The sequence below is a fragment of the Mus pahari genome, chromosome 19 (genome assembly GCF_900095145.1).
Source record: "Mus pahari chromosome 19, PAHARI_EIJ_v1.1, whole genome shotgun sequence".
Taxonomy (NCBI): Eukaryota; Metazoa; Chordata; class Mammalia; order Rodentia; family Muridae; genus Mus; species Mus pahari.
Window position 1 is genome coordinate 49,526,767 of NC_034608.1, and position 23,344 is coordinate 49,550,110.

At 40.7% G+C, this 23,344-nt stretch overlaps 1 protein-coding gene across 5 annotated transcripts in view; it reads right to left on the reverse strand.

Annotated features, from left to right (window-relative positions):
• Nrg1 (neuregulin 1) overlaps positions 1 to 23,344 on the reverse strand; it is a 1,045,353-nt gene that overhangs the window by 447,199 nt on the left and 574,810 nt on the right. The window lies entirely within an intron of this gene.

The following is a 23,344-nucleotide window of genomic DNA, read 5'->3' on the forward strand; positions in this document are numbered from 1 at the left end:
TTTTTCGAGACAAGGTTTCTCTGTGTAGCCCTGGCTGTCCTGGAACTCACTCTGCAGACCAGGCTGGCCTCGAACTCAGAAATCTGCCTACCTCTGCCTCCCGAGTGCTGGAATTAAAGGCGTGCGCCACCACCGCTCAGCACCATGTCTTAACTCTTCCACCACCTCCAAGAGAGCACAACCAGATGGGGATGGAGTATCTGAACACATGAGACCACGGGAGAACTCTCATAGTCAAATCATTTCTGGCCTTGAGCAAAAACTAACAGAAAATACTTTGCTTTTCAGACTGGGTCAACAGTGCTGACTCTAAGTGAGTCCAGCAATTCTTGTTGGTTTGTAAACACCCATAGGGATGTTTTTTATTGTTTATGCATTTACTTGAAAATATATCTCAAGTTTGCATTGATGAACTTACAAGTAATCGATGAATTATTCAAATGGAAATGCAGGCAGAAAGACCCATGAAACCAAGGACAAAGTTAAGCATCTCAAGTTGAAATGTCCCGAGCCCAACAGAAAAGCTAGGCAGTGCCAATAATTAAGAAGTAGTAAGAAACCATAACTGTAAATACTTTAAAATGCTATTTTTGATGATCATCAAATATATTTTTTGACTCATACCTAAGTACCCATGATCTGATTAATAGAATAATTTAACTGACTTGTCAGAGGAGAAAAACAATTAATACATAAAATCATCTCACCCTAAAGTCTGACTCAAGGGGGAGAGGTGGCTCAGAGGGTTAAGGGCATTGGTTGTTCTTCCAGAGGACCCAGGTTCAGTCCCATGTACCCACATGGTGGCTCACAACTGTTTGTAAGTCCAGTTCTAGGGGAATATGATGCCCTCTCTGTACCTCCCTGGGCACTGAATAAATGTACTGCATATACATGCATACGGGCAATATATTTATACACATAAAATAAACAAATCTAAATATGTTTTTTAAATGTGACTAGAAAACATAAGCTAACTTTGTGTGTCCTTGGAGCTTACCAAAACACAGGAAATTACCTTTTCAAATGCCCAAATCAGCAAAAGTATCTGAAGCAACATTAAGTGGGTGGCATAGGAGACAGAATTCAGAACCAGTGCAGGGAAAGGTGTAGCCATACTGTAGATGTCAAAGATTACACACACACACACACACACACACACACACACACATATATATATATATATATATATATATATATATATATAATATAGCTATACTGTAGATATCAGAGATTACATAGCTATAGTGTATGCCGACAGGGAGCTTGATAGAATATGGACATAATTCAACATGTTCTATTAACTTTTCCAGATTTTAGAATACCATGGAGCTTCACCCAGGATTGAAATAGAAGGTAGAAGGAGCATAACGGAAAGTAATCCCCTGGATAACAGCGGAAGGATATTTCATGTAGATCCCACACCTCTGTAACTGACATAAGGAATCGAGAGCTTTTATAAAGCAGTATAAGGAGATGATGAGCCCCGGTGGCTAGGGTTTTGGCGTGGCTTGTTTCGCTCTTATGTTCTTGTGTCAGGAAGTTTCTCACTCCTGCGCAGCTTTCACGGCACAGCTCTGCCACCCTGCTCTAGGAATACCAGCACAGTCATCTTGAAGTGAAGCTGAACTTTAAAAGCAGCAGCCTGAACCAGTACTCGGGCTGAGTAACGGATGTTGCTCAGAGGGCTTCGGTGTGTTGCCAAACTGTGTAAGTTAGCTGCAGGGAGCAGTGAGACCCATCTTCTAGGTTAACTGTGATTCCCCCATCTCCTCTCCATTTCCTTCCTGCCTCCCGAGCCCTCGCATCCCTACATGTGTGAATGGGGGAAGTGGTCTCTGTTTGGTCTTCCTTCCCATGAGGAGGAGATGAAATGCTCCCGTCTTTGAGCAACGAGTGAGCTGTGAAAAAGAAAACAAATCTAATTGCTGCTTTGGGACGATCTGATGATCTAATAGGCTATTTCCATTCCTACTGTCTACACTCCAACTACGGCAGTGGAGACAAAGGAACTAGATGTCACTCTCCAGCCAACTCACTAGAGTTACTCTTGGTGGAGAACGCTTCCACTCGATTTAAGATCACTCAACAATAAAGTTAAAATTCCTCTTCACTCTGCTTGGTATTTATGTTCCATGTCCTCTGTTTCTATAGCAGAGGGAAGGAAACAACAGAGAACAGGCATCAGAGGAGAGGAATGTGGACACTTGTAAAGGCTTTCTCTCTTGTATCGTAATTTGGATGTTCTTTAGGTTTAATCTTGCAGGTGTTGCAAACCCCCTTTTTTATGTTCCAAAGAGCTGGGAATTCACGAAATAATAATAAATAAACCCATCTCCATCCTATTGTGGAAGACAAGATTCTGAATGAATTCTGTATAAATTTTAAACTGATTGCCATAACTAAAAATCCATAGTTTTTGTAGTTGATAGTCTGAATATCCCCCCAAAGGTTCATGGGTTTTCTACCTGGTCCTTAGACAAGATGCTAATGGGAAGGGTAGAAACATTGGGAGCAGAAACATGATGGAAATTAAACCATTAACATGTTCTTGAAGGAGATATTTGGGATCCTGTAGACTTCTTGTCTTGCTTTATTTTGTTTCCAGTCTGTCATGGTGTAAGCAAGTTTTATGGACATACATACACATACCATGGTAGACTGTGTTGCCCAGAGCAACAGCACAAGCAGACTGTAGAGCCAGTCCTTGGAACCGTGGTCCAAAGGCAACTTTTTCTTCTTCTAAGATGATCCTCTCAATAGCTTGCCCCAGTGCTGGCCAGCTCAATGACACAATTTGCCAACTTTAAACTTTAAGAAGCCACTTTGATGAATACATTTGTTTTGAAAATGAAGTGCTCTGATTGTCATGATGTACAAAAGTGCTCACCAAACTTTAGTTGGCCTAAACTGAGATATTGGCACTTCACTTAGAGATATTCAGTCAATAACACAGGGTGCATGTATATTGAGAACCACTAATACCAAAACTAACAATCTTTCTTTTTCTTTTCTCTTTCTTTCTTTCTTTCTTTCTTTCTTTCTTTCTTTCTTTCTTTCTTTCTTTCTTTCTTTCTTTCTTTCTTTCTTTCTTTCTTTCTTTCCTTTCTTTCCTTTCTTTCCTTTCTTCTCTCTCTCTCTCTCTCTCTCTCTCTCTCTCTCTCTCTCTCTCTCTCTCACACACACACACACACACACACACACACAAATTGGGCCAAACTTTTAGGACCAAATCAAGATATCTATAGAGTTTTGGAAGTCCAGCTTTGACTAATTAAATTCAAGTAATCAACTATTTCAGTTCTCACCAGAGTACAAATCTTACACCCTAGAGACCACTGAAATCCAGGCATTGCAGGATTAGGCAGAATATTTAAACTTAACAGCTGCTGAAAATTCTATCCATCTTTTTGTATTCCACTTTTGAAGCATGACAGTGCATACCTAACAACACCAGAGTTGAGCCCATGTCATTACGACCTTCACTTTGTAACAACAGGAGCTCTGAACCACATATGTGCTTTCATTTCAACAGCAACTTTGAAGTTTTTTTACAGAGCTCAGAAGGGCTCAGAGCATCTCTCCATTTGTTGGTCCTTAAGAGCTCAGTTGTCAACCAGCTACTTGAAAGGTTATAAGATAATCCTTATATCTTACATATGCAAGAATAAAAGTTAAACACTGAATGCAAACCTTTCATAGAGGATATCTTAGTGTATTACTACTGTGAACTTACACCATGACCAAGCAAACTCTTATAAAGGACAACATGTAATTGGGGCTGGCTTACAGGTTCAGAGGTTCAGTCCATTATCATCAAGGCAGGGACACGGCAACATGCAGTCATGGTGAAGGAGGAGCTGAAAGTTCTACATCTTCATCCGAAGGCTGCTAGGAGAAACCTGGCTTCCAGACAGTTAGGACAAGGGTCTTAAAGCCCACACCCACAGTGAAACCCACTCCATCGAGGCCACACCTCCAAATACTGCCACTTCCTGGGCCAAGCATATTCAAACCACCACAGAGGACCTAGTAGTGGTCAGCTGAGACAAAGCCAGGATGCACATGAATAAGAATCAGCATAGCTCATAAATGAAAGGGAAATATCATGGAGGCATTTAATCCACAATGATGGTCCAACAGCAACAAGGATCACACTCCCTCGCACTCATACCACAGATAGGGAGATTTGCAACTAAGAGAAGATAGACTCATCAACATTTCTAGGCAGCCTGGAATCCACACATCACTGCAATCTGTGCTTTCTGTCACACGACTATGACATCAGCTTATTAACTTTGTGGATCTCAACTTGATCACACAGACTCCCCTCACATGGAAGGAACAAATAATAGAGAGCCCCCCAAATACTGATCTATTCTGGCTCTACCTGACTTTGTGCACTGGAAAACATTTCTTCTAACTTACAGAAACTTGAGTTTCCTAAATTGAAAAGGGACAACAAACTACTCTGAGGAGTCAATCGGAGTGTGCGGTTTGGGATCACTGTATGCATCAAATTAGATATTCACTGAAGTTGGGTGATATCCACAAGTGCTTTGGTAAGGTCTCTGACATTGCTGAAGCCCAGTCTGCAGCTAAGAACGGAAAAGACTGGCCAAGCTCTTTAAGAATGACTAAAAGAGCTATATTTCCGCCAGTATTCTAAAACTTTCCTATTCCAGGCTTATTGTGCTTTAAGTTGTTTAAAATTAAGTGATGCAAATATCTGTGTTAAAACATACAAAAAGAAGCAAAGTGACGAAGAGGGTGGTTGTCAGCTTCGGTCTTCCTGCGTCTTTCACGTATCCTTACACTTTCTTTTCTCTTACATAGGAATTTTTGTTATCAATTAAAAGTGGAAGCAAATGCTGGTAGCCTGAATGCTTTCACACTCAGTCTAACTCACACTTATAGAACTGAAGCTAGCAAAAGTGAACAGCTAAGGGAAAAACAAAACAAAACAAAACCTGGGAGCTCTTTTAAAAACTCCCTCGGGAACACATGCATAATAAAATTATAAACAGGTTCCACATGATATGCTGCATAATTTTCTCTTAAGTCATGAGCATAAAAAGTATTAATATACCATTGGCATATCTGCATACTGGTGCAACCTCTTTATTTGGGACTACATAACATTTTAGCATTTATTTATTATTTATAGGGTGTGCTCCAGAGTTACTCAAAGGAAATTTGAGCAAGAATACAGTTTTAATAAGTGGCGGCAGGAAGGTGGCACACGAACTCAATTTTTGTAAGCCATTATATATTTAAGGCAAATATACAGTTACCATGGATAAGGAATATAAATTAGCTTTTAGAGGCCTGGTCATCTAGGAAAAAAATGATGAATTCTATAATTCTTATGTAGAAGGATAAGGTATGCATTTTATGGGAGAATCAAAAACTTTTATGTAAAAGTTTCTAGGAGAAGTTTATTATGTTGGTTTCAAAGCAAATAACCTCTTTGTACAACAAGATCTTTGAATACTGTTTTCTCAACATTAGAAAGTAAAAATGGCAATTTACCTGTGATCCTTCCTAAAATCAATAGAGATGGGGTGGGGTACTTAGTGAACTCCTTCACTCAGTGACTAAAGACAGCAGAATACATTTTGATAGCCCATTTTATGTAAGGTAGAATTCTTTGTGGTCCAACAGAAGGACCTTAGCAACACAGTTTAATGTGTACCCTCATATCTACCCTATGAATATAATTCACTGATAGAATTTTTAGTGATCTATCTTATTTTTAGAGCAATATATTCTGTTGCTTCATAAAGTATAGCCATAATATCTAAAGGTGTGGGACACTTTGAGAAAATCAATTTCTGCAGTTCTATTGGACTCAAACCTATCTGCATGAGTCTACACACTTTCACTTCCCCACTCTCCATCCCTCCCTGCTTCAGTCTTTCCCTCCCTACCACCCTGCTGCCCACAGCCTTTCTTTCCAACCTACCTCCCTCCCTCTTTCCCTCCTTCCCTCCCTTCCCTCCCTTCCTTCCTCCCTATCTCCCTCCCTTCCTTCCTTCTCCTTCCTTCCTTCCTTCCTTCCTCCCTCCCTTCCTCCCTCCCTCCCTTCCTTCCCTGCCCTCTCTTTTTGAATATTACTTTAGTGACCCAAGTCAGGAAGCTTTTGAAAAATACCTTTGCTCCTAAGCACCTGGTCATACACAAAAGTAATGTGTATTGGAGCAAAAAGCACAGTTTGAAAACATAAACTCAAAGGTGACGCTATTTACAATTATAACAAATGCCCCAGATGAAGCTCACCCCAAAGTGTCCTCTCTCCATCACCATGAAGAGCTACTTTTTTTTTCCAAAGGGAGTAACAGTCACAACCTATTAACTTGGTTCTGTTGCTTAACAGAAGTCAAGCCTTTCTTTGAAATTATCAACACTCTGTAAAACAGAAATTTATACTGAAAAATGTGGTTGAACCCTGATACAGGGTACTTAAATTTGATTAAATATAAAGAAATAACTTATCCCTCAAGCTGGCTTCTTCTTTTGATTTTGCTATTTTAGGTATGAGTTCTCAGATTCCCGTTGGCAGTCGTGCACCATCACTGTAAAGCCCCTTACTGCACTAGTTGGAAATGCCATTTCCACCCTTTTCCACCGCAGCCCTCTTTGTTTTCACATCTGGAATCTCCCGATAACCCCTCATTGTCCCAACTCCTAAATTTTTCTCTGTTCCCAATCTTTTAGCAGCTTTCCTTTCCTCAGGACAGATTTTTCTGAATTCCCCACTTGCCATTTTCTTCTTCCTCTAGACTTAGTACAGATCCACCAAGCCAGGGGTTTCGGTTTTAGAACTGTAGTCTGGGAGGTATTAGGAGAATAAAAAATAGTTTAAGTTTGTGTTTTCCTGCCAGAGATCCACCAAGCTCTCGTAACATTTCTAGGCATGAAATGCTATTCCAGCTCCATCTGTATTATTGTATAGGACCACTGGCTGACCCTAGAAGCCACAATAACACTTTTCTTTAAAGAATAAGGAAGGGAAAAACAACAAGAACAACAAAACATTGCTGTCTTTTTTTTTTTTTTTTCAGTGTTCTGCAGCCAAAGTTCTTCTCTTCATTTTAATCTCAATTAAGCCTTGTAAAGAAAGTCTTCAGATTTAACAAAAGCTCACTAGAGTGCTCCGTAGCCATGCAGTTTCTTGGAACAATGTCTACTAGGTGTTTTACAGGAAAAGATGCAAGGTATTTTCAGGAGATGTGTCTGGGCTCAGCTCACCCATTTTGTTAACTGTTGCAGACAGGATAGCTTTTTGTAAATATGAGTTACTTGAAAGATGAGGGCTGCCCTCTCTACCTCTTTACTCTCAGTAACAATATATCCCAGGGAGGAAAACATTGTTTCTAGATATTTTTAAATCACATCAAATCTGAACCTGATTATGGGAGGAATGATGAAGCCATTGTCTCAGAATCAATTTCCCCCATCAACATCATGTTCCTTCTCTCTCTTATTTGTTAAGGGTCCATGTGGTTTTCAGGAAGGCCATAGGAAACAGACTTTGGAACCTAGGAGAGCATGAGGTTACAGCAGTGGCAACTACTGGCAACTGCCTTGAAACCCTTGGCCTTCTGTGGTTCCCACACTGCTCAGGCGAAGGGAGGGAAATGGGTGAGCCTCCTGCCCACCCAACCCCCCTCCCTCTGTGCTTATTTGCTTGTTCTTGTCTAATCAGGAGTGCCCTGGCTAATGGCATCCCCCCTGAATGGAAGAGCCTTCAATCTGAGGCTGCTCCCAGTAAGTGAGCATTTGCATACGGAACAGGAACACACAAAACCTTGTGCTACTTGCTTCTTCCTGCAGTTGCTATCTTCTTGGCACAGGTCGTCTTACCTCCTTATATGAGCTTTAGACCTTGGCACACCAAGAGGGCAGCAGCCTTCCAATTCTCTCACTTTGTGGTTGCCAACAGGAAATATCATGCATCTTTCCGGCTCACTAATTGACATGAAAATGCCAAGGTGTTCCGCAGCGTTTCCTTCTGAAGAGAAATGCACTCCTCAGGAAAGACTTTTCCCGCTGACAAGGCATGGACCTGCCTTGCCATTTCCCCTGTGTCTTGGCTCAGAAAGAGTCATCAGATCCTCTTGAACCCAACTCAGTGCTTTGAATGATTTACCTATACAGTTTTGGTAGGTATATCTCTTTGGCACGAGATTCTTTTTGTTTTTCACAAATAGGAGATTCAAGAGTGTCTCTAAAGAAAAGCTGTGAGACGAAGAAGGATTTGCCCTGTTAGCGAGGAAGTTCATCCAACGTGCTTAAAATAACGAGAATGTAAATTCATATATAAATATTTGTTATATCTTAGATGCGAGCCATTTTAATTCTTTTCTATAGATCTAATAACGTTTATTTCAGTGTTCTATAATCTATTTAATGCCTAAGACTTCTATTGTATGTAAATCAGTAGTTAATAAACAGTGGAAGAGTCTTCATAGGAGGAGAGGTACCTAGTGTTATTGCAACTTGATCTGTCATGTTTGGTTGATATTCCTGGGAGGCCTTCCTTTTCTGAAGGAGAATGGAGGAAGAATATGCAGGGACAGGGGTGGGGGAGGTAACTGGCAGGAGAAGAGGGGAAACTGCAGTCGGGATGTAATATATGAGAAAAGAATAAAAACATAATAAACTGTGAAATAATGATGGCAGCAGTGAATGAACTGACTTATTAGACTGTCCAGGGAAAGCCGAGAGAGTCTCCCACGCGTACATGCAAGGTTGAACTGAAGAAGTCAGTAGTTGTGAAACAGCCTACAGCAGGACTTTGGGAAATATTCTAAGATAAGACACTGTTATCCTAGGAGATGACAGCTCCATACACGCTGCTGCTTCTGAGCCTTTCAGGGAGGACAAGCTTTGGAGGAGGTGAACAGTGGTACTGATGATCCTAACTCTGTGTGGGCCTCAGCTGGTGTGCGTGCGCGCGTGCGTGTCTTGTGTGCGTTTGTGCATGTGGGTATGTGCTTCTGTGTGTGTCTGTGTGTGCCTGCCTTATTCTGTAACAGACGAGCTTTAAAAATAAAGCAGACAAGTAAACAAGTAGGCGACATCATACCTTTTAGGTGTGGAGTAAATCGGACCATCTAGATTTGGAGAAGCATACTCTGATGTGCTCACAGTGGCACACTGCCAAAGGATACTTGTTTTCTTTGCTTCAGAACACATCCCCTTCATTAAGCCAGGGATTGGGGTGCATGAGACTCTGAAAGCACTGCTACCAAAGCACAGTTATTAGTTTTCACTTCCGAGACGTTGAACACTTCTCCCTTCTCTTTCACCTGCCTCAGCCCCATAGTGTAAGAAACGGATCCACTGACCCTAATGCTCGCTTATCCTGATATAAGTACAAACCATTCCATTCTATTCTTCACTCTAAGTGAAAAGCTAGTTACGATATCACCAGCAATGTGGGAAAATTATCATATAAGCACTGCTAATCAGCGTGTAAAAATTTCAAGACAATTCCTCAGTTGCAGTGGAAAAAAGAACCAAACTGGGTGGAGAAAGAGGAGATGGAAGCAAAGAGACATAGCTGTTAATATCTGACCAAGCCTGAAATACTCAATTACAGAGATTCTGCTTGTGAATGTCGCTGACAACTTGGACAGCTGTGTATTAGCAGCTGTGCTTCCTAATTCACACCAGCCCCCTCGCCTCCCAACAGTTCTCAGGGTGAAGTAGATGGCCTCACTGCTCCGGTTCACTGCCCCTCGTGTCTTCTCTTTGCTACCCCGGACGGAGGTAGTGCTCAGCCCTGCTGTGGTGGCCTGAGCCAGCTTGTTCCCGAGAAGCAAGGCAGGAAGCAGGAGGAGAGAGGCCAGGCATGCATTCCGCTGATGAATTTGAGCTTAGTCACCAGGAGGAGAAGGATGTGAATGATTCAGGGTGCTTTGCTGGTCTCCCCTTTACTTATGTGGGAAGCCTGATGATCACTGCCCCTCCTGCTTCAGGGGAAGAAAGTCACAAAGAAGAATGGAGCGAAGGAAAGGAGTTGGATTGTCTCCATCAAGGCTCAAAGCCTGCCACTTCTCCACTCTTTTAATAATTTACCTCCACCTGCTCCTGTGTAGGTAGATATTGATGCAATCAAAGCAGGTACATGAATCTCCCTTAAAATAGTCCATGAAATTTCGAAATTTCATGCGATTTCTAAACACACACTAAATGCCACTTAGTGTATTTTTTTTCCCATTTGACTGGAGGCCTTGCAGTTTTAATAGGATGGATACACTCATGAAAAAAGAATGCTTATGACACAATTAGTGGTACAAATGCATCCTCCTTTTGACATGTGAATAAAGGAAGCAGTTCTGTACAGTTTGGAACATGCAAGAAGACTCATGAGTGTGATCACCGGTCATGCCCCTGGACTCAAAATGCTATGGATGAAACCACCCGAGGTGGTAATTCACGGACTGGGTGTCATTTATTCAAACAACTAGGTTGATGAGAAATGCAGAAAAATCATAGGAAAGAAATAATAACCCACGACAGAAATGCCCCCAAGTAGGGACTACACTGTACATTCCAGAGGGGTTAGCTGGGAGGGTCTGATTTTCTCAAATAAGCAAACAAACAACAGGCCCAGGGAAGTCTGGGTTGCTGGGTGGTAACTGCAGGCTATTTTGGATGCCTCTGCTACCATGTAAGGAGGAGACAAAGGGGAACCAGTCACCTGGTCCCTGAGTTGCTGGTCTACATTTATGAACCCCATTTATTGTTATGAAGTGAAAGCAACTGACCATTTTGACAGGGAAGTTTTATTTCCTAAAGTCTACAGTCAAATGACCAAAAATAAAAACTCATTTTTTTCCAGTGTCTGGGCTTGCTGTTTTATCATATTTACATCAGCAAAACTTTAGAGTGAAATGGCACACCCATCAAGGCAAAACAAAGTTATACAGTGAAATGGTATGGCTCGTCAAGATAAAAGTTAGCCAAGAATGGAAAACATGTTTTTTTTTTTTTTTTTCTAAAGCTTCTGAAAGAAGATCAATTCCTAAAAGCCATTATGTAACAAACTGAATATTTGTAATTTAGGAATATAAATAGTTGAATACGAAGTCAACTACTTCTAATTTTATCCATTAGCTAAGTTCAAGTGCAAAAAAAATTTTTTTTCTAGCATTCATGTTTCTAACATTCATTCTGAAATACAGATGGGAATAAAGGACAAACTGAAAAGAGTAGTTATCCAATCACTGTTAATCCTAAAATTTAGAAGGTTAAGGTATAGTAATATATTGTCTGATTCAAAAGGAAACATGGTTTATCTGGTTTCAGAAGTGTTGTAGAAGAGGCTGCCCAGACTCTAAGCTGCTAGTTAGTGAAATCCCCCTGCCTCACTCACTTCGTTACATGTTCCAGAATTTCCACACAGGGGAACATCCTTTATTGTCTGTGTTTGTCTGTCTTCATCTATCTAAAGAATATGTTTACCAGATGTTGCCATAAGGAACATGTGAAGTATGGTCTGTGCAAAATACAAAGTGCAGGTCTTGCAGTCCCAGTTCTCTACTAAGTTTTCATTTCCAAGTTCTGCTTCCCCACCAGTAAACCTTAGATTCCCTGGATATGGGGGGCTGGGGGGGGGGGAACAAAGAAAAACAAAGGCTGAAACCATTTGCCCTAACTGCCACCTGGTGGCCCCTATGAGACAGTTTTGGAACTCCTGGGAAGGGATGGGCCAAAGCAACAAGATGCCCCCTGCATTGTAAACACAGGGTTCATGTCTCCCCCACATCTGGCTAGAAAGGGGCTGCGAAGGTAGCATTGCGACTTCAGTATAGTTTAGAAGATGTGCTAGCACTTTGCAAATATTTGTTCCATATAAATAAGTATCTTCTTTTTTGTTTTACTTATGAGGGTAGATAAGGGTAGAATATTCCAGGTTAATTGTAAATGGCAACTGTCTATATCGGAATGAAAGTCCATACCTTCTGACCCTGATATAGTATTCCTTAGGTAGTACTATATCGCTGAGCTGTTTGCTTCAAGTTCTCATCCATGAGACATCCTTTTGTCTAGAGCAGAGGTTCTCAACCTTTGTAATGCTTTGACCCTTTAACACGGTTCTTCATGTTGTAGTGACCCCCAAACATAAAATTATTTTATTGTTTCATAACTGTATCCTTGCTATCCTTGTAATTTGTAATATAAATATATGATATGCAGGATAGCTGATATGTGACTCTTGTAAAAGGGTCTTTTGACAATACCCCCCCCCCCACATACACACACACACACACACACACACAAGGGGTTGATACCCACAGGCTGAGAACCACAAGTCTATCAAGCCCAATGAGGGTCTCTATTTACACTGTTTTGTGAACTCTGATTACCTTTCAATTTAACATCTAGTTGGTTTAGGGAAACAGGGTTGTGACGGCTTTAAATGGGGAGTAGATTTAAAGACTCCCCCTCACCGCAGAAAGATCATTTGAGTCTCGGGTAGTTCTAAGAGAGCTTACTTCCTTTAGACAAGTAGACTGTGCAGTCCAAGAGAAGGCAATTCGAGACTGAGTCTTCGGGAAGGATGCCAGCACACTGTACAATTTATGCTCTGCCTCCTGCAGTCTGGGCAGAAAGGCCAGCCTCCACATTGTCTCCTCCATGGAGTCAGGCTGATGCTGCAAGCCCGTGATACCAAGGCCCTTTCTGGTTCAATACAAACACCGGGCATCCTTTCGGCAGATCTTTCACCGAGTCTCCTTCACGTTTTCTTTCCATTCATTGTTTATTTTATTTTCCTTTTCTGCATCTTACGATGACCCAGAGAATTCTGAACTTGGAAGGGACTCTGGCAATCCTGGATTTTCATTATGTCAGTTCCCACACTCACTCACAGCTTTTTACAAGGGGGAAGAATTCAGGACTGGTGGACAGAATGCAAAGCAGTTCAGACGCGGACTGGTCCCTCACAGCTACGTCTCTGCTGTGTCTTTTCCATTGCCCCTACTCCATGCATCGTGTCCCTAGATCATGGCAAACTGTTGCTATTCTGTTCTGCTGTGTTGTCGCCTGTGAGTGCATACATTTCTGCTAATACTTTCCCTAGTCTCCTCAGACTCCACGAATTCCTTTTCTGAAGTCTTCAGTGGGACCCACGGTCTCTATGGTGTGTAGTCACTAGAGGGCAACCTGACCACACACAGCTGAGCAGGATGAGGCCAGATGAGCTGGACCACAGTTCAGAGGATGCAAAGCTTCATGCAGGAGATCAGATGTGTGTCACTGGTTACACAAGCATGTTCATTTATACTGCCCCTTTTAACCTTATTAATATCTGGAGAGATAACTCAAGTATTATCATCTCTTTTCAACCAAATAACAAACAAACAAACATCACCCCCCCCCCAAAAAAAAAAAAAAAACCCAGGAATCCTAAGTTCAGAGAGGTGAACGGACTCACACAAGGTCACAGGCATAACACCTGATATTCTTTCACTGAACACTATTCAGCGAAAAGATGTAGGTTTCTAGGTTTTAAGATCCAAATCTAACTACAGCAAAGTATTATTTCTTTGCAAAAACAGTCGAGAGAAGTCCAGGTTTGCTTTATGTCATTAAGAAATAACACACTAGCCATATTTAGTTAGACTAAGTTGTCTATCATCTTAGGGGAAAATTATTTATTTAAACCCTTAAAAATATCTGTCCACGAAATCAGAAATTGTAGTACTCTTTCTGCAAGCCCCAGGTATGACTTAGCTATTCCCGAGTTACTTTAATATGCAAAACAAATACAGTGTCTGACCCCGTTTCTCTTATCTATATGATATTTGAAGTAAAGAAGGACAAATAACAAGACGGCTTTCTATTTCCAAAACATGGCATCTGTGAGAGAATGCCATTGCTTTTCTCTGTGACTGGATGCCTTATAGGCAGGCTGTTCTCTGGTCAGCAACACTTCTTATTTGCCGAGCCTGTCACCAGCAAATGGAAATAGAATCTATAAGGACCTGGACTCGGGGATCAGTCTCTGAAGTCTTTTTTTTTTTTTTTGGCCTGTCTCCTCTTTGTTTGACCAGGTGGGCTCCTCCAAGTACCAGTATTTAATTGTGGCAAGTGAAAATCCGTTTTCAGGGGACCTGAAAATTTCTAAGCCTAGTGTGATGGCTGAGAAGGAGAGAGAGAAGAGAAGAGAACTTCAGTAGCACATGGTACAGTGAAAGGCTTGAAAAGACAGAGGTTGGGCTCACAGCTCTGGAAAAGTGGACTGGCCCTGGGTATGGTGGGGGACAGGGCACAGAGAGAATTTAGAGTGGGTCAGGTTTTCTCTGTCTCTTCATCTTCCAAGAGTTAACTATTTCATTTATAAATTAAGCCAAGAACATAAAGGAAAATTAACCAGCGACGTAGACTGTTATAAAACCTGATCCCTGGCAATAACTCTTATCCTAGAGGTGGAAGAGAAATGAAGTAACTCAGAAGACAGAGTTAAAGGCTCTAGGACACACTGCTTTTGTAACCATTAGCTTATATTTTTTAAATCTGATTTTTTTTTTTACATAGTTTTAAGTGAGCATGTTGGAGTCAGTTAAGGTATTGATGAAAAATCCCAGAAAATCTTCTTTGAAGACTCGTGCATTTTGACTACAGAAAAAATATACATGCATATGCACATTTTCTTCCTTGTGGCCTGGGAGGTAGGTGTGTGTGTGTGTGTGTGTGTGTGTATGTGTGTGTTCCTAGGTACACTAGCTTAATTGTGAAAAAAATACATAAAGATTAGGGGGAAAGGGCAAATGTATTTTGGCAATAAAGATCTGGGTGATAGAAGGGAGAGAATCATAAATGTGAGAATACGAACCTTTACATATAAATAAAACACTAACCACAGGAAAAGAACAAATTAAAGTGTATATTCGATTTTAGCTTTTAGGCCACTAAAAATAATGTGGTTTTTCCTAAGAATGCCAACAAAGACAAATATTTCTTTCTAAAGGCCAAGAGCACAAGAGTATGTCCAGTACATAATTACTACCTGATGGACAGTCTATAACCACAACTCTCCTTTGTAGGAGTGAAAACAAGATGACATAAATTTATTCCCTAAGAATCCACTGGTTTTCCTGTGACATGCTGCCTAGAAACATCCTCACCACAACGCTGCTGTGATTGCTTACAACCTGTGAATGAGCCACAATCGCAAGAGCAGACCCCGGTATTTGCCCCACCCCAACGTTACTGTGGCTTGTTTCCCTTTCTTTTGGGTTTACTTAATGATTGCTAAGATTCTGAGCATGTGAGCTCAAACACACCCAGAGCAGTATGATCTTCCAAAGGTGGCTCTTTGTCCCTGTTTTCGATGCTTCTCAAAAAGTTAATCCTGCCTACCAATCGTAAAAAGAAGCAGGCCTCTTTACTGTTACTCCGCTCTGCATCAGCGTCTGGGGGGGGGGGGTAACAGAACACACACCCTCTAAGCATCTCACAGCTTTAGGTCCGCATGTAACTACAACTCATTCGAAATTCTCATTCTAGTTTTCTGCAGAGGCAACAGCACAGCCACAGCGTATAGATAAGAGAGATTTCTTTACCTTTATTTTTAAAAGAGGTTAAAAAAATCATTTCGTGTCTTTTTCTCATGTATCCACAGAGAGGAGGTTAAAACTCCGTAGGTGGTTTGCCTGCCGAGCTGCCTCTGTGGGCCGGGCTCCGTTTACAAAGAAGCAAAAGAAGCAAAAGAGAAAAAAAAAAAAAAAAAAAAAAAAAAAAAAAAAAAAAAAAAAAAAAAAAAAAAAAAAAAAAAAACTACCTTGTTTTCCCANAAAAAGAAAAAAAAAAAACAATGATAACAAAAACCACGATTTTAGAATCTGTTCCAACCCGTGTTTTGTGGACTGTGAGGAATGGTATGTTGCCTTGGTAATTTCAATCTGGTCAAAAGCCTCAGGTTCCCAGCAGCAGAGCCCACCATGATTGGCTCCACCCGAGGGACGCGGATCTCGGGATTCCCTCCTAGCTCGCAGCAGTGACATCACCGCCACTCCTTGAGCGGCGCAGGGCTGGCGCGGGAGGAGCGCTGGGAGGGGAGGGGCGTTGCTGGGGTTTCCAGGGAAACACTGCAGCAGATGGCTAGCCTCAAGGAGCCAGAGCCACGCATCTGCAGCGCGGCTGGTGGGGAGGATATTTTTGGAATATCTCTGCTCTCTGAGGTCCGGCTAGCTCTGATATTTTCACCTCCATGCCTTTCAACCAGCGGGTTTATTTCTTCCCGAGTCTTTTTATTTCTAGAAAGGGGACTTTCTATTTTTACAGTAGGAACCGAGTCAGAAGGATCCCAAGCTACCAACCAATCTTAAACTTCCATACGGCCCAGTTTTCTTTCGAATACACCGGCCCCTCCTCACCAGTTACGTTATGCAGACTGTCAAGGTGATTCAAGGAATACAAGGGCAAACGTTGCTAAGGTAACGGGATTGAAAACCTGTCTGCGGACGCGGAAGCGTTCTAACCTGGGGTTTCCCTCATTTGCATTTTAAGACTCCTGGGCTGCAACCTCCATACAAGCTTAGTCCTTGTAGCAAGAATAAGACACATTTTAAAATAGTGACTGCTACCTGAGGGTCAGTCAGTAAGCAACTTGTACCACTGTGAGCTTAAATAAATGCAAGAAAAATACCAGGTGCCAACCATTTCCAGCTCCTTGGTGAGCTTTACCAGTGCCAGGACCAACACGCCCCTCTCCTCCACCACATTTTAACACTGAGAGGAAGGAATTCCTTTTTTGCTTTTCTTCCAGAATTGCCCTTGGACAGTATTTTCCAAGGTTAAACGTTGCCTTCTCTCTTATTCCTGGTCACTTAGGACGTCTCACTCCACATTCACAACAAAGGAGATCTAGGGTGGTTAGTCTTACCTGAAGAGAGAGGAAAAGGGTGCCATAGAATAAGAGAATTCCAGGCATGTTGATGTTAGTAAAGCATGAAACACACACGCTCTCAGAGGTACCCATTCACTCCCTGAGGCGACTTGAATAAAACAACTGCATAGGATTTCCATCCCTGAACTGAACACAAACCAGATGTAATCCCAATAAGCCACAATAACCACACAGCTGAAAGGGCATTTTATGCACTTGTTTCTTTGTAAAGGAGGGGGTCAGGGGAGAGAATTGCACCATAATTCTCTCAAATGAAACAGATCAAGTATTTCATAGTGTTTTGGCCCAAATTAAAGGGCTTCTATGCACACTCAAGTGTGCACGAACAGAGAAACTGTAAAATAAAACAGCAGTTTCCTAGTGGATTTTTAGCAAGCATAGGGCCAGCAAACTGGGCAGTATGAAGCTGAAGGGAGAAGACAGGAGTGAAATGATAGCATTGACTTTGTTAGTTGGTGGGGGGGGGGGTCCCTTTAGTTTTGAATCCTAGGATCGGATCGTATCTTCTCTTCACTTTGACTGAGCCCAAGTTGCATAAAGATCATCCCATGGAAGAGAGGGAGGAGCTACTTGAGAATGGCATTATTCCCGTGGGTGGCACTTTCTGACCCGTGTGATGAGACTCAAGGTTTGTGGTGAACGATTAACTTGGGTGAATTTCTGCGCCATGACAAGAATGCTCACAAACATTCCAAGGGACCGCGACTTCTTTGATATCACCCACATTTCAGTGTGTGCTTGAAAATCATGCTTCAAGCAAAGCTGCCCATGTTATCCAGTTATTCACCCACACTGGCAAGTACTTAATAAGCTATAGTCTAACACCATCAGCACAGGGAATAGAAGAATGAATATATATATTCTTCCTGACATGAAGTGTTTGTTTCCCAGGTTTGAATTTTGATTCTGGATAATGACTTTGAACACTGAGAGATCTTGTGTCTCTTGTCTAGAATAAACTGATTAAGTCTGTGACCACAGGGGCAAGGTTCATTCTTCCTTCTTCAACACTGAGCAACTTGACACATGAGATAAAGAACTGACTCAGGAGAGATAAACATTTGAAGACACCACTGGTCCAGCAGATGCTTGCAGATGAGGATGCTGCATCTGTCGGAAACAAGGCACCTGCTTCTACAGAGGCCACGCAAGGAGAAATTTCACCCCAAAGCCATTTCTTGTGCACTACATGGAGACAGAAGCAGTTTCTCCTAGGATAGTTCAAATCCCTGATGTTCCCCCAAAGAGCCATGTGTTAAAAGGTTCAGTCCTTGATACAGTGATGTTAGGTGATAGTTCGTTGTGGTTATTGGCCCACTTGTAATCCTAGCATATGGGACAAACGCAGTGGATCCCCACTACAGTCTGCTAGCTACATCATCAGCCTTATTTGGTGAGCTCTGGATACAAGTGAGAGACTCTATATACAAGATGCAAAGTGACTAAGGAAGAAGATAATGCATATTAATCTCTGGCCTCCACAAGCATGTCTGCCTGCCCAACATGTGAATGGGCATACATACATCCATGTACACCACACACATACACATGCGAGATGCAGGAGACACAAATAGTCATGTCAATGTCACAGAGGCAACAGGGATCAGGATCACGGTTGGTGTTCATCTGTTTATGGAGAGCTCAATCTGGAGCGTGGCATATAGCAGGAATGAAGTAGAATGCATTTCACATGATCAGGGCTGCGTTTTTTTGTTGTGTGTCATGATGTGCTTGATTACATGTCCAGCATTGTCTGATGAAGAGAAGATACCCAGTAAACATCTCCAGGTTTGGAAGTTGATTTTTAAAAGATAAATTAATGTATTTTGTAAATAAACATGGGGACCTTTTTTTGGCACAGGAATATTCTTGGTAATGGATAAATGCTCTCTCTTTACCCACCTGTGTTGTTTTCTATGAGTGACTTCAAATTAGTTTTCATTTTTGATTAGAAGTATAAGGCAATACACGAAATATAGAAATCGTAGCATCAATTCAATTCTCTGAGTATTTAAAGGGAGTATATGAAGGATGTTGGCAGTAACTAGCTCTTGGCTTAGGCAACTTTCCAGTCTTCCACTGGCTCCCAAACAGAGTGGGGAACCCTCAGCTGGTGGTAGAGAAACTAAAAACCCAGTGGCTTTTGTGTGTGCTTCTATAGTAGAAATCCCCAGGAATTTCAGCACTTTCTTAGACAATTCTTAAGAGTCAGAATCTCTAAGTCTTGCAGGGTTTTTTATTTTATGTTCCAACTATTTTAAATGAAATAGAATCATGGCCCTAATTATCCTTATTCAAATAATAAAATGGGTCCTAAACTAGAACTATTACTTAATATTTCCCAAGGAAAAAGACACATTACCTTATATATAATTAAATAAAATTATAATGCATTAGTATTTCATGGCATAATATATATTTAATATACAATATGAAACACTGCTTGTTTCTATGGAAATATAAACCATATTTTATAATATAATATGATAATTATCATAATATCAAAGACAAATAATAACCTAAAGTTAGTTTAAGATGGTGACATTTTTTATGAGGCTGATTTCGAGTAAGAGAATTCATTTGAGCTGAAAGGATTAAGATTCTGGAGGGAATACAACCACCAATATCATGCCCTGAATGGCAGAATAATAAATGTAAATAATGAATGCAGTACCTTTATGTTATATACAGCTGTGTATTAACATACCACCCAATCTATTCTACCATATTCTAGGAAGCATCATATAAAGAAAGCAGCAAATTCTATTAGATTCTTTAGATCATCCCATGGGCTCATGCATGCAGTAACTCTTTTGGTTAAGTATGCTGACATTAGGCACAGACCCTGTGCTATCCTACTGTGTGACGTCTTGGGCACAGTTCTTCACTACTGAATCACACTTCTCTCACATGTGAGATCCCATTAGGTTCTTCACAAGGCTTTTATAATGTGCATAAGTGCTGTGTGGTATGTGATATCTGCTTCAGAGGTACTGTAGTGTGCGGGTCTCCAGCCATTTCTCCATATAGCTACAGAGGGCATAGTCAGAGTCAGTCCAGTCTATGCTGGCTGTTGAAATGGTTTATTAATACTCAGCATTATAAAAGAAACTCCATGATGCAGCCCTCTACATGATGACCATGACATTATAACGGGAACTCCACGATGCAGCCCTCTACATGATGACCATGTGTCTATTTCTGCAGAATTTTATCAAATATGTATTCTAAAATGAGACTGGTGAAGTGTGGCCTTACACAATATAGGAAAACTGATGTCTAAGCTAAGATTTCCAGATTTATTAACAGCCCAGTTAAATACGAACTGCAGTCAGGAAACAAATTTGCACTTTAGTATAAGTAAATTTAAGCCATAATTTTGCTAAAATTATTTGTGGTTTATTTGATATTCCAATTTGGCATCCCCTATTCCATTAGACCACTCCATCGTAAGGAAAGAACATCATGTTCAGAAAAAGACAAAAAAAAAAAAAATAGAGACAGGAAGAGGGGGCCATTTGGAAAAGCCAAAAGGCTCTCATGATATCTGTTGCCCTTTCCCACCATTCTTTCTGCTGAGTTCTTAGCCTCTTCCTTCATTGGTCTGCCCCTGACATGAATTTCCTTTTTATTGGTAACAAATGGGAACCACTCCGGGGACCTATCTTGTATTCTCTAATTATTAAGCTCAGTAATTGGTATCGTATTTTTAAGTTATTAATAAAACTGGTAGAAAGACATAAAAACTTCACGAGAATGAAACAGTTCTTTTTTTTTTTTTTTTACAGCATAATTTTAGTGCTACATAATATGTATGTAGTCCTTATTGGTGGTTTCTGCTTTCCTCTGGAAATTATGACATAAGTATGCTTGAAGATAAATTGCCACCTCTGTCTTGTGGGTAGAACATGGACCCCAAATTCATCCTGTTTGGCCTAAGGGTGGAGATGAAGGAACTGAAGAAGAGATATAGGAAAAGGTCCACCTTGCCCTCAGTGCCTGATGATAATGCCTGTGTGAGCAGCTGTTTTCAGGTGGCAACAGAGGTCTTGACTCCCATGCCAGTGGTGGTCTTTCTCTACTGTACATTTTCTTCCTTTAAGTTGCCACCCTAGAAACCCATGGCCCATTTCCTCCATCGTGTGCCTTCCCTAGGGACCAGTGTTTCCTTTGCTGAGATAGGGCACAGCAGCTCTCTGTGTCACACAGCTTCAAGTGTCTCCATGGGTCAGCCCAGAACACGTGTTGGCTGAGTTTTCTTCCTTTATTTGTCTGTCTCTCAGTTCTAAGTGCTTGTCTCCAGTGACACACCTTTCAATGGTGACAGGAAATAGATTTTCTCCCCATTTTACAGTTCCAAACTCATTGTTTGAAGTACTTAACAAGGGGATAATTGAGTGCAGACTATGTTACCCAGTGACACTTTGCGTTGGGACCCCATGAGGTAAGAACTTCCTTACGGTTAGCTGGAAAACCGGAATAGACATCATTACAGGAGATTCTGTTACAGTTGACACAGAACTAGCCCTTCATGTTACCACACAAAGGCGTGAAGTTGACACAGTTTTATGACCGATCCTGAGCTTGCAGGACCACACACTAACTTTAACATTCAAACTACTTCAGAGTTTAGAATACCATGGATTCAAGGTTTGGTTAAAGTGAGTTGTAATCTTTATATTCAGAAATTATGATTTCTTTAAAAATATTTCACAAAAAGCTCCCATTCCAAAAATACTGCAATTTCTTGAATGACTCCAGGAATATCACTTCATAAAATTTACATTTTTGCCCTGATAAGAGCCCACAGTGAGGATTTAAGTAAAAACTCATATCAGATAATAAAAAATAACCAGTTAAAAATCTATGGCCAATAGCTCGCTACCTCTGTCCGATTCTGTAGCTGCCAAACCTGTGTACTTATTTAACTTTCAAATTAACAGCTGATTTCTTGAGTCACTGGAGCTATATTTTAAGTGTTAAATCTGACTAATAATTACAACACCGAATGGCCTAGGTGGTTGTATTTGACAGTGCAGTTGGTAATAATCTAACAGATTCTAATTATGTATAGCACTGTGAAAGTTTAACAGCCATCAGATTTATTGAGTCCTTCTAAACCATCTTTTCCTATTTTAAGTTTTATATGTACTATCTTAATTAATCTTCTTATGGTATAAGATATTAAATGCCAACATTTTCCTCATTTCATGCTCATGTCCATGAAATCAGAGACACAATCAACAACAGGCTATTTAAAACTTGGCATAATTTTTAAGGGATTCACCTGGGACAGGAATCTAGGGAATCTGGCTTAAGAAACAGATTTAACTGTGAAAATGAGCCCTGTGCTAAAGGCTCAAATGAGGGCAGGTGACATAACATACTGTGTTTTTGCAAATAACTCCTCACTAGGGGAAAGGTTGCCATGAGCATGTACATTGTTTAAAAGGAACAGCCAATACTACATCAAATGAAAGCTACAAACAAAGAAATTCAATACACTAAAGTATTAGGATTACATAGCATCTGCATGCTTGGATACAGTGTGGGGAAGTGTTTCCTAGGTAAAATTCAGCAAGTCAGAACCTGTAAGGAAAGACTTGCAATTGGAACTAAAAACACAGTAAACGCTACTGTTAACATTAAAAATCAAGAAGCAAGGTTGGAAATTTAGTAACAGGCTAAGGGAACATATTTGAAGCATTTAATGTTAATACAAATAGGTCACAGAAATCTGTTAGAAAAAGGCAAAAAAAAAAAAAAAAAAAACAACCCCAAAACTTGGTCATAAATTAAGAAAAGGACATGGACTGAAAAGATTATGTGAAGAAATACAGGGACTGTGGTCGTAACTCAGTGGTAGAGTCTGTCTAGCATGCCCAAGGCCTTGGATTTGATCTGCAGTACCTTCTCACTTGTACCAAAGAATACAAATGACTAACGAAAATATGAAAAGATTTTCAAATACGTTGACAAACAGAAAATGCAAAGGAAACAGAGACAGTATACTTTGTATATTGGATTGGGCAGTCCCCGAGAGTGATCATAAATAGTGTCAAAGCATAGGGACATGGGCATTATTGACAATTTCATGAACTGAATCCTAGTGTAAAGAATAATACTTACCAAATTTTGATTGAAGGTATCTTTAGACCGGTAATTCCATGTGTGGGTTTCTCACCCATGACATAGACATGTGAAAACAAGATATTCTTTGTTTATCAACATTTTTTTTTATGAGATAGAAATGTCCAAGTAGCACAAATACCTTCCAAAGACGGAATGATTATATAAGCCAGAGCCATCCACACCATGGCATGACTGCTTGCCTTCCAAAGACAGAAACATATTCCTTGGAGCTATCAGTGATATATATATATATATATATATATATATATATATATATATATATAT